Consider the following 12,325-nt stretch of genomic DNA (forward strand, 5'->3'; position numbering starts at 1 on the left):
TGCGTCGTAACATGACTCAGCTTCATGGACATACCCTCCAAACACACTTTCAAGTCCGCCATCTGGGAGCTGGTCAACGTCTGCGCAGTGTCAAGCAAGATCTCTCAGTCAAAAAGTCACAAAAAAATTATAAACATTATGAGAAATACCTCCAGAGATCACCTGCCCATGTTAGGCAAAATTCCTCTGCCTGACTCATGTAGTACTGTCACCGTCAGAGGGTGGTACGGGACTACTAGTCCCACCGCCACACCTCCAAAGTGAATTGCAGTGACGGAGTCACTGCCCTTTGGAAATTTACTGCCTCACCAACACAGTTAGACCGCAATAGACCGGTGATGCTGCATTGTAACATATCACCCCGGACTACAAGTCCTTTTAAAAAAAAAAAAAAAAAAAAAAAAAAAAAACTCCAGAGATAGTGTTGGTCAAAACTGGAAAAAAAGTTCTGTACACATATGGTCAGAGCAAAACACATGTAGAAATAAGAACTATTTTCATTGTGCGCAGAAGTCAGCACAATGTTACTTGTTGGCGTATGTTGCTCATTTATTATTGGTTTTGCCTGTCTTTTTACTCAATACTCTCTGACTGTGTGGTTTTACTTAGTTCTCTGTGTGGTGTGGCGGCAGAGCAGTTGAATGATCCTATGTATTCGTACGGAGCAACGAATATGCCCCTGTTGGCTCAGTCGTTTTCCTTTTCGTTCGGTTTTGAATTCTCAAAGGACCAAGTCGCTATAGACCTGGAGTACCGAGTACGTTCTGACATTTGCCATGTTTTCCTTCACACATACACTTCTTGTGTGGGTTGAGCCTCCAGTTCCTTACACCCAGATACACATCGTTAGTCGTGTGAACTGCATCGCCACGCGCGACCAATATATGGCGCAAATCACTTTTGTGGGAATTAGTTCGGTCACCCACGTTTCATACAAAACATTGAGTTCGATTAGAAATTTAAATTGGGATCTGAGGTCATGTGAGATCACACTGACGATAATTTATCAAATTTTGTCATTTACAGATTTTTTCAAATAAGAGTCAGAAAATAAGATATGTATAGGTACCTATCATATACAATACAAAATTTGGTTGCTAGTTTTACAGTCACAGTTGTCAGAAAACAGTACTTCCAGATCGCTATTGTATCTGCCATCCCGTATCTTCCTTTATGAGTTCTGCTGGCATCAGAATACCTTTAATGGTCTCATGGACTGAGAACGATGTAAACAGTGAACTGGAATTCTATTACGTATTTCACCTTGGAAAGACAACCGTGGTATTATGGTATGCTTCAGATAACTGGATTAAGCGACTAGAAAGTGTCACGTACGCTGAAAAACATCCTCAACGCCGCACTCCGTCCAGAATATTTTCAGCAAGTTGTTTCGGCGACACAGGATAATTCGCTCAACGAACAAGTTGTGGCTGTAGTTCCTGTAGAGATAGCACCCCGGATATCGAATGGCGAGTGTTGCGGTTTACCTACAGCGTGTCCTAAATCTCACACTACAAGACTACTGTGCCAGATAAAAATTCCGCTAACTGAGACTATGAGAGTGTGCTTAAGATTCACAATTCCCCTCTTGCATTTTATTTACGGACTAGCGGCCCACTCAGGATACGCACTGGTAGCAATAAGCATCTATGATGAGATGACTTGTTTATAATGTGTAGACGGGAGGGAGAAAATGATGACGCTGCTGAACAGAGTTACATCGTTCTCGCTTTTGGAAGAATTTTCCAAACAGCGAGTTGAGGCCTGATGTTCTCGAACTGCAGAAAATTTCATTGGATTCTTGAGACCGTGTAGTCCTCAGTCGTTTAGCCGTTCTTGTGCGCTGAGAGACACACTACCGTTTTCTAGGAATTATTATTCATAAACAAAACGAAATCAAAACGCAATAAGTTGGCTCCCAAGCCACAAAACAAACTCAATAAACACACCCATCAGAGCATAGAAGCCAAATTTAAATAAAACCTATCGAAAGAGGAAAAGCAGTAACATAAACTTTTTAATACACGAAGGAAAGTCAGTAAATCTGTATATACTTACAAAGTGCATTATTGTTAGTTTGTATTCGTAAAGGTAAGAATGCGGCGCGTAATTATGTAACTGATACAAACTTCAGAAAATACATCTCTCTTTCAGGTAAAATAAAAACAGCGCCATTTATTAATTCTTTGGTGCACTACACATCGATAACGTCTTGGGGGTAAACTCATAAACTAGTGCGGTAATCAGACTTCTAAAATTTTAAATTAACAATATATATTTTCCTATGGTTCGATTTAGATTAAATGAAGTATACACTAAATGATCAAATATATCCGGACACCTGGCTGAAAGTGACTTACAAGTTCGTGGCGCCCTCCATCGGTAATGCTGGAATTCAATATGGTGTTGGCCCACCCTTAGCCTTGATGACAGCTTCCACTCTCACAGGCATACGTTTAGTTAGGTGCTGCAAGGATTCTTGGGGAATGGCAGCACATTCTTCACGGAGTGCTGCACTGAGGAGAGGTAGCGATGTCGGTCGGTCAGGCCTGGCACAAAGTTGCCGTTCCGAAACATCCCAAAGCTGTTCTATAGGATTAAGGCCAGTACTCTGTGCAGGCCAGTCCATTACAGGGATGTTATTGTCGTGTAACCACTCCGCCACAGGCCGTGCATTATCAACAGGTGCTCGATCCTATTGAAAGAAGCAATCACCATCCCCGAAATGCAAGCAAGAAATGGGAAGCAAGATGATGCTTCAAAAATGTGCTCTGCTGTGATAGTACCACGAGAAATAACAAGGGGTTCAAGCTCCCTGCGTGAAAAACACCATAACACCACCCATCCGAATTTTACTGTTGGCACTACACACGCTGACAAATGACGTTCACCGGGCATTCGCCATACCCACAACCTGCCATCGGATCGTCATATTGTGTACCGTGATTGGCCACTCAACACAAAAGTTTTTCCACTGTTCAATCGTAGAATGTTTACGCTCCTTACACCAAGCGAGGCGTCGTTTAACATTTACCGGCGTGATGTGCGGCTTGTGAACAGCCGCTCGACCACGATATTTAAATTTTCTCACCTCCCGCCTAACTGCCATAATACTTGCAATGGATCATGATGCAGTTTGGAATTCCTGTGTGATGGTCTGGATAAACGTCTGCCTGTTACACATTACGACCCTCTTCAACTGTCGGCGGTCTCTGTCAGTCAACAGGCGAGGTCGGCCTGTACGCTTTTGTGCTGCACGTGTCCCTTCACATTTCCACTTAACTATCACATCGGAAACAGTGGAGCTAGGGATGTTTAAGTGTGGAAACCTTGTGTACAGACGTATGACACAACCTGACCACGTTTGAAGTCCGTGAGTTCCGCGGATCGCCCCGTTCTACTCTCTCACGATGCGTAATGACTACTGAGGTCCCTGATATGGAGTACGTAGCAGTAGGTGGCAGCACAATACACCTAATATGAAAAACATGTTTTTGGGGATTTACGGATAATTCTGATCACATAGTGTATATGTTTCCCCAAGCTATGCTCAAGTTACCTAAAAATACCGTATGAAAATTCGTCTAGTAGTTTTGGCGATTAATGTGTTCAAACAGACAAAGCTTTAAACCAGTCTTATTTTATTCTGTTACACTCACAGCATCACCTGCCATCAGTTTGTGGGAAATATTTTCAATATAAAAACACGACGATTTTACAGATGAGTCGGAATTCATACAGAGCGAATCATAAATTAACACACTAGAGAAAGATAGATGAAAATCCTGGAGTGATACAGAACAAGGTGGCACCATGGTTAGTATACAGGACTGAGATTCCGGATGACGATGGCTCAAATCCGTATCCGCGCGTCCCGATTGAAGTTTTGCATGATTTCCTTAAATCGCACCAGTCAAATTCCGCCACAGTTCCCTTGAAAGGGCATGGACAACTTCCTTCCTCATCCTTGAAACAAAACGAGCTTGTGCACCGTCTCTAATAGCCTCGGTGTTGACGGAACAATAATCTTCCTTTCTTCGTTCCGCCAGTGGTAAAGGAAACAACGGCTTTAATACCAATGTGTAACCACGAACCTCGTGTGACATATTCATAAGTGCGGCACACACTGCCAGAAATTTTAACAGACGCTGTTTTCTCCGATTTCTGTGCAGCATATTACCTGCGATAATAGGGAGCGTTATCGTAGCATAAAGATAAGGACATTTGTTTGTGTCACCGGATTTTCTTCACTTCATACGAGTGTACTTAACAGAAACGTTTACTGTGCTGTATATTATTCCAATAGTTTCTGTAACGCGGTGACTTACAAGGAACTCTTGAATGCAAAGTCGCATGTTCAATCGCTAGTAACGCTTCTTTGAAAGTGTTGTGTTATCTCTTGCGACAGGAAAAATATTAGATGATAATGATTCACCATGTACTTCGGGAACGCCGACAGAAAATGAGTGTCTACGAGGTGCAGAGGTGAAGCTACTATAATGCGTGTATATTACACTTCACGAAATGGACATCGTCGACATTCAAGAAATGTTCAAAACAAACAACTAACTGGCACCATGAACACCGAATGAAAAATGGCACGTCACAGTGATCCCAAAGGGTCGCATCATCAAGATCGAAGTCGAACTGCTTGGGAGTTACAAATCGTGAGGGACGTTCAGCTAGGTATCCACTCTTAAAGAATGTATAGAGAATCACAGTAGTGTACCGGTATGATGCGAACTGATTGAATGTGATGGTATGCAACCAAATGCGGAACATTCTGTCTTGGAGATTATCGTGAAACTTGCTGTCCTCTAAGGCGTATCTGTAGATAGTGCAATAATATTTTTTATACTGCTTAGTCGACGAGTAACTCACAACAGTACCACAGAGCTGGTGGCGTAGACACAACGCAGTGCAATGGCAACAATAATCAAGGCAAACACTGCATTATATCTACGACAACAGTTGCCGAAATTGACATTTCGTCGGAAAGGAACTCAAGAGATTTCGCAGAGTGAGAAAAAAGTGGCAGATAAAATATTGGCGTTCCTGCAAGGTGAGTCAGTGGAATTTGTGGTATCATATAAGCACGACTGTGCCGACAACGAACATGAGGAATATAATGATCACGATACGTGCTTAACAAGTGAAAGCGATATTGAAACATGTGACGAGCCATGTACATCGTCATCCCCGTCGGACACGGGGCACACATCCCGTTTGCAGCGAAAAGTGGTGAAGGACAACAGTTTCCCAACAAGAAGCGTGTCCTGAACATAATTACGTAATCGAAGATCATTCAAAGCCCAGGAAATAAAAAAAAAGTGTGTTTCAAGGATGCTCGACACATTTTACACTACGTGCTTGACAGTGACCTAATACGTTATGTGGATCAAATTGCACGCGACATAGATTACAGTGACTTCAAGGGAAGCAATATATGGTTACATAACCTTAAACACTGTTACGGAGTTTGAAGACGTAAGATAACGAAATTTGAAACAAAGTGTCAACTTCACAGTTCACAGAAAAGTGTCGAATCGGCTCAAACATTTGTAAGTGAAATAAACAAACGTATCCCTTAGTTCAATAAGTAACTAGTTTTCAGATCCGACCAATCGGGATTTGAACAGGATTAAGGAGAATATATAACGATAAAACTAATATCTGTAGATCACAAGAATCACAAAGTGGCCCAATACTTGACTTACAACTTCGCACGATTTTAACCAAATGAAGGAGAAGAAAGAGTGTAGTGATTAGCTTCCAGCAATCGCGCTCCAACTTTCGCCAAAACAAAAGGTGTAAAATAAGTGGCCAATACAGATAAAGCACCGGTCACAGCAAAAATTTGATCTTCATAAAGGGAGGTTCAGTCGACAGGTAAGTAACGAAATAAAGCATGACCACAAATGCCGCTGGATACATCGCACACTATTAACGTCAAGAACGAAATATTTAGCGAAAATGCATCTCGGATATATGTGTCTTTCGCGCTTCCTTCTCGTCTTCAGTGCGACACACCCGTAGTTGCCCTGTCGTTCTTGTAGTAAAGGGCATTCCTGAAAACTGAGAGGTCACGGGGTTGAATCCCGGTCGAATGGCGTAAATTAATCACTCTGTACTTAACCTGTCCTTCACCTTTCAATCGTGTGAGGTTCAAATGGCTCTGAGCGCTATGGGACTTAACATCTATGGTCATCAGTCCCCTAGAACTTAGAACTACGTACTTAAACCTAACTAACCTAAGGACATCGCACACATCCATGCCCGAGGCAGGATTCGAACCTGCGACCGTAGCAGTCACGCGGCTCCGGACTGAACGCCTAGACCACCGCGACCGGCAATCGTGTGAGGATTTTACAAGAACGAGATATGGTTTGGATAGAACGTTAAACTGAATGAACCTTTTCCTATGCTGGTTTATTAGGGCAGATTAAGGACACGAAGGCACCGCAGTGAAACACTTTTTAAAGCCTTGCACCAGGCTATAGAACCACACGACTTTATTATCTGGCCCCACTTGGCTGCCTCCATCATGACTGTAGCTGAACCCTGATACATACCGGTTCCGGCTCTCAGTGAGAACGTACACCATGACTGAAACTCTAAACAGACTGACAGAGGCGCGACGAACGTTTCTGCGTGAGATCACGTGCCGCAACACGGCCACAACGTCGCGCTCCAGAGCGAGTGGAGAAACAAAGTAGCTAACTGGAATCCTGTCTCGAGGCTACGGCAGCTGAGACGTTGCTCATACAATGTTCACCTAAATGCCGTTCTTAGTTGTTAACCTAGCTGCAACATATAATGCTCCTCTATTTTTACACTGAAAGTTGAATGAAGCCACTTTGGATATTTTGACGGTAATGCAAGTCGGTGCTTCATCTGCATGTAGGTTGACTGATACTTGACGGAACGGAACGAGATGCAGTTCTGACGGCGGCTTAAAAAAATGAAATGATCGTGTGGCATTGTTGGCCGGGACGCCCCATCCAGGGAAGCTCGGCGGTCGAGTGCAGGTCTTATTTCAGTCGACGCCACATTGGGCAACTTGTGTGCCGGTGACTATGATGAAATGATGATGACAACACAACACCCGGTCCGCGAGCAGAGAAAATTTCCAATCCGGCCGAGAATCGAACCCAGGACCGCTGCATGGGAGGCAAGCACGTTACCACTTTTTCTTTATTATCAGAAAGACTTGGTACTATCATGACAATAATAAATAAGAGAAAAAAACCGAGAACGTAGCCGACAAACCACCACCAAGCTCACAAGATATGTATCAACAATTATTTTTAAATGGTTTTTTGTTATTTTTTAATTTTTTGGATTTTTCATTTTGTGTGTTTATGTATTTTTCTAGTTCGCAATTGAATCTAAAAGCCGAAGGAAAACGAAACAAGATTACATTTGAAATAGCAAACTAAGAAAAATCCCTAGTTGAGTGCAAGGACTATATACGTTCACGTGTATCTATACTTTATCGATACACATTTCACAATAGAAATGGAGCGATGCTCAGTCAAAACACAGAACAAAATGAACAGGGAAACCAGGAGAGGACAAGCCGAAGCATATCAGATAGGAACATACATCACAAATAAAAACACGTATCATCAGAATAAATTAAATTAACCAACACCTTGCCGACGAAACACTGGATTCGACATGTTGGCGAAGAGGTCTCGATATCAAGGCATTCGCAAGCATGTCCAATAGGCCGTGATCATGTACTGCATGAAGTTCATGTGATTGTTCCCCTCAATTTCTACAACAACGAACGAAGTGTCCCAGCAGCCGTATAACGGTATTCGTTTTCTACCGTGGATAGAAAGAAGAATCTGGGCGCAATATGATGTCCTTAGTGTAGGCGGTCTCAGAAGATCGAGTAAGGAAGGCCAATTGTGTCCTGACCCGAGAACAGTTTGCCTTATGACCTCCACAAGTAAAGCGACGTCGTATCGTATCGGGAGATGTACAACGACTACATACATCCGTGTCACTAAGCCCAATACGGAAAAGTCACTCGTTCCTTGGAATCAAGTTATTTACCACCATATAGGACGAGGACGCCACGCACATCGGCAAAATTGGAAGACTGATATTGAATCAAACTGTCGTCCAGGTTGTTTGCAGCGAGTCTCTTTCAACGAGGTTCGGGCAAGGGACTGCTCCCCACGAGTCTGTAGAAACTTCATAGTGAGGACAGGTCTTCATATGATGTCAGCCCCTAAACAGCTCACCGCAAGATAGAAGACACGAATGCGGTTTAACTTATAATTTACGCGACCAATATCAAGTGGTTCAAATGGCTCTGAGCACTATGGGACTCAACTGCTGAGGTCATTAGTCCCCTAGAACTTAGAAGTAGTTAAACCTAACTAACCGAAGGACATCACAAACATCCGTGCCCGAGGCAGGATTCGAACCTGCGACCGTAGCGGTGTTGCGGTTCCAGACTGCAGCGCCTTTAACCGCACGGCCACTTCGGCCGGCGCGACCCATATCAATAGGGGTTCATGACTAGCAGGACGGACAAAGAGACATAAATGAGACGTGAATGTGTGACTTTCTTGAGTCATCGTCAAAATATTACGACGAACATATATCATCTGCGACTTCCTGCGTATATCAATCAGGTCCAGCCCCCAAAGGAGCGAGGCTTCGTGATCACTTCACACAGTAAGCGAAATATATTCTTTTTCCATAAGAAACGACCAGACAATTGTAGTTTCTTCGCCATCATAGAGGGAAGCGGATAAACTTGGGCACGTAATAAGCTTTGCAGAAGCAGTATTCGGAGTATCTGCAGCAGAGTAAGAGTACGCCTTTCATGCTCTAATATCGCTCCCTGATTTTTTTCAGTAACAGACTTCCACTTGAGCACCGCTATTTTGGGTGGACAACGATCAATGATGATACCGAGAGACGTATGCCGATACACCGCAGTAGCCCATGGAACAACCGCGTCATCAAAACCTCGCAAGGGCAGAAGCTTGCATTTACCTTCATTAAGTTTTGCACCTGAACTACGACAAAAATCATCGATGACAGCCTTCAGTCGAGGTATCTCAGCAGGATTGCGGAGTAGAACCATCACGTCATCCGCATATGGACGAACAGCTATAGACCCGCCAGAAAGCGACCAACCTGTCAGTTCGTATGCTAGCATCCGAAGTAGGGGCTCCAGAGACAACACAAACAAAGTAATTGACGGCGGGCTTCCTTGAGGTACTCCCTTACGGTTATTTATTGGGGGGCGTCAGTTGTCCATTAACAACCACCGCAGCCGAAATAACCATAAACAGATTTGAGAGCACTTGCCGTGTGTCCACAGTGAAACCAACTGCCTCAAGAATCCGAAGCAGAAAGTCGTGATTAACACGATCAAATGCCTTATCGAAATCTAGAAAAGAAAGGACAAACGAGATGGATGTTACACTAGCAACCGAAACCACGTCATGTCACTCGTCTATGGGGGTAAGAATAGTACTACCAGGTACGCAGCTTTGATGTTTGGCAACAATCGTATCCATCAGAGGCGACATCCTACTATAACTGTCCTCGCCACAGTCTTGGAATCAAAGTTTAACGAAGTAAATGGGCGAAAGTGCTCAAGGGCAACCGGTCCAGTGCGTTTCAGGATTAATACAATTTTTCCCACTTTGAAAGGCATCAATACTCTACCCTGCAGCCCTTCATTCAAAAGGAGGTAAAGGTAGCACCCAAAACGGCCAAAAGAGCACGTAAAATTCCTTTGGAAGTCCATTTAGACCCGGGGACTTTTGAGAAGTCGACCCCACAATAATTTTGTAATCTTCCTCACGCTGAAAGGCAGCTAAGAGCGTTTTATTATGTTCAGGTGTAATTGTCGTATCCAAGATGCTGACAAGTGGGTGGTAAGAGGTTTCACTGGACTCCTCGATATCGTAGATGTCTACATAGTACTGGTGTAAGATACGCACTATATCAGCTTGCTCCATTATGATACGTCCATCATTTGTCGTGAGAAAATGAATAAAAGCGTTTCGGCGACATGTCTGATATCGAAGCAAATGATATAAGGAAGTCACTTCTTCCGTCACCAGTCGGCCCGACTGGCCGTGCAGTTCTAGCCGAGCGACCACTCCGGTCGCAGGTTCGATTCCTGCCTCGGGCATCCATATGTGTGATGTCCTTAGGTTAGTTAGGTTTAATTAGTTCTAAGTTCTAGGTGACTGATGACCTCAGAAGTTAAGTCCCATAGTGCTCAGAGCCATTTGAACCATTTTTTTTCTTCCGTCACCAATGAACGCGGCTTCGATCGGATTTTCAAACCTACCATTTGTATTTCCTTCATGATTAACAATTTTGCTTTTACGCGCGTAACATCCGCAGTTCGCCGAGGGGCGTGATACGAAGCAGCATAGAGTTCACGCAGGGTAGAATAGTAATATTCATAAGTTCCCAGAAAGTCTCGCACCTCGGCAGCACAGAAACGTCTCAAAGTTTGAATGAGCCTCGGTTTTGCTAGATGCGTCCACCAGTCAAGGGTGGAAGAATATTTCCCAGCGGGCCGTAGAGTACGCTCCCACACGACTCACATTACGTCATCGAGAGAGGGGTCAGTTAGGTGAGCGACGTTTACCGTCCACAGAAGGCGAAACAATCTGACTGGTTGCCATTCAAGATTGAGAGTTGTGGCCACAGCACAGTGATCCGTAAAGGAAGCTGGGATAACGTCAACATTAATAATACTATCGCTCAGGCAGTCCGATAAGTAAAATCTATCTAACCTGCTATTAGAAGTCGCAGTGAAGTTGGTAAATTTAACTAACGTCGGGTATTTACAATCCCGACCTTTTAGACATAAGGAGCCGACCAATTCATGTAATTCGCGACAGAAATTAAAATTTGGAGATTGATCCGCAGGGCGCAATACACAGTTAAAATCACCACACAACAGAATACCCGGAGGCCTTTTACGCGACAGATAAACGATATTCTCTTTATAATTACACGAACGATCCACTGCGCGACCAGTGCCAGAAGGGCCATAATAAAATAACCATGGTAAGATTAAAAAGTTGACAACCTATGCCCCTGCAAGAATCCAACAATTCCACCTCAGGAATAGGAATAGGAATACCTTCGCGAAAGAATATGGCGGTCCCCATAGAATATTCGGGTGCTACATTAAGATCACACGGAAACCAGACAAGGAGAAATTACTAAATAACACCTCATGTAAGAAAACTGTGTCCCCACATAAATCATAAATGAACTGACGCAGCAAAGCCAATAGCAATTATGATTCAACAAGATTAACGTTTAAGGAAAGGAACGTGTAGGCTTGGGTCATTGATTACATCTGGACAGGGATGTACGGAACCTCCGAGTGGTATTAGGTAGACAGCTGAGGGTCAAGGTCCATTGCGAAATCCACAGAGGAATCAGACATCGGGGAACCAGAACCCCCGTCATCGCAACCTTTTTTCTTATATTTCTTACGTTCTACCGCACTGTCAGGTTGTATACGCTGTTTCTGTCGGCTACGTGGGATGACGGCCTCTGCAGACGAATGCTTGGGATGGGGTCATAGACACAGATTCCTCCCCCACAAAACTGGGATCAGGTAATGCAATTCCAGTCATTAAGGCGATATAATTCTGTGGAACTACTGATACATCAGGTGATATTTTATGCTCCTGTTGCTGTAGGCCGGCAAATGCAGGAAACCGTCGGTGGCTGAAGACGGAGCAGGAGGACATTGCATTGCCTCGGACTGTAACGGAGGACACAAAGAGGAATGTGAGGGAGTGGTGGGGGGTGGGGGGTGGGGGGGGGGGGAGAGACTCCGATCCCTGTTCACACACAGGCAGCGCAGAAGGAGACACTTCGCGACCAGGAGGGATGCTCACCGTACCACGGAAGGGAGGTATTGTAGCATCGAGAGGAGCAGAGGACACAATCGATGAGGAGGAGGTTGGCGCGGAAGGCACAGCCAAATCCTCACCGTCACCATCCTGAGTGCAACGTCGCTTGTTTGTCGCCGTTATAAGTTCTATCGTGGGGCTAATAGGACTCTGAGCCTGTCGTGGAGGTGGAGGCGGAAATTCATTAACACGATTATCAGAACTGACTGTTTGTTCATTATAATCCGAGGCAGAAGTAGGGCCGATGGCGGGAGTAGAAGGAACAAGATCAGCAACCGTCAATTCCCGACGCTGCACTAATGATGGCTTTAGTACAAAAACCCTCCGCAGACGATTACACCGAACGCGTCCACTTTCTTTGCATAGGAATCAGGTTCCCTCTTGAGCAGTATACATGA

The sequence above is a fragment of the Schistocerca serialis genome, chromosome 7 (assembly GCF_023864345.2).
Source record: "Schistocerca serialis cubense isolate TAMUIC-IGC-003099 chromosome 7, iqSchSeri2.2, whole genome shotgun sequence".
Lineage (NCBI taxonomy): Eukaryota > Metazoa > Arthropoda > Insecta > Orthoptera > Acrididae > Schistocerca > Schistocerca serialis.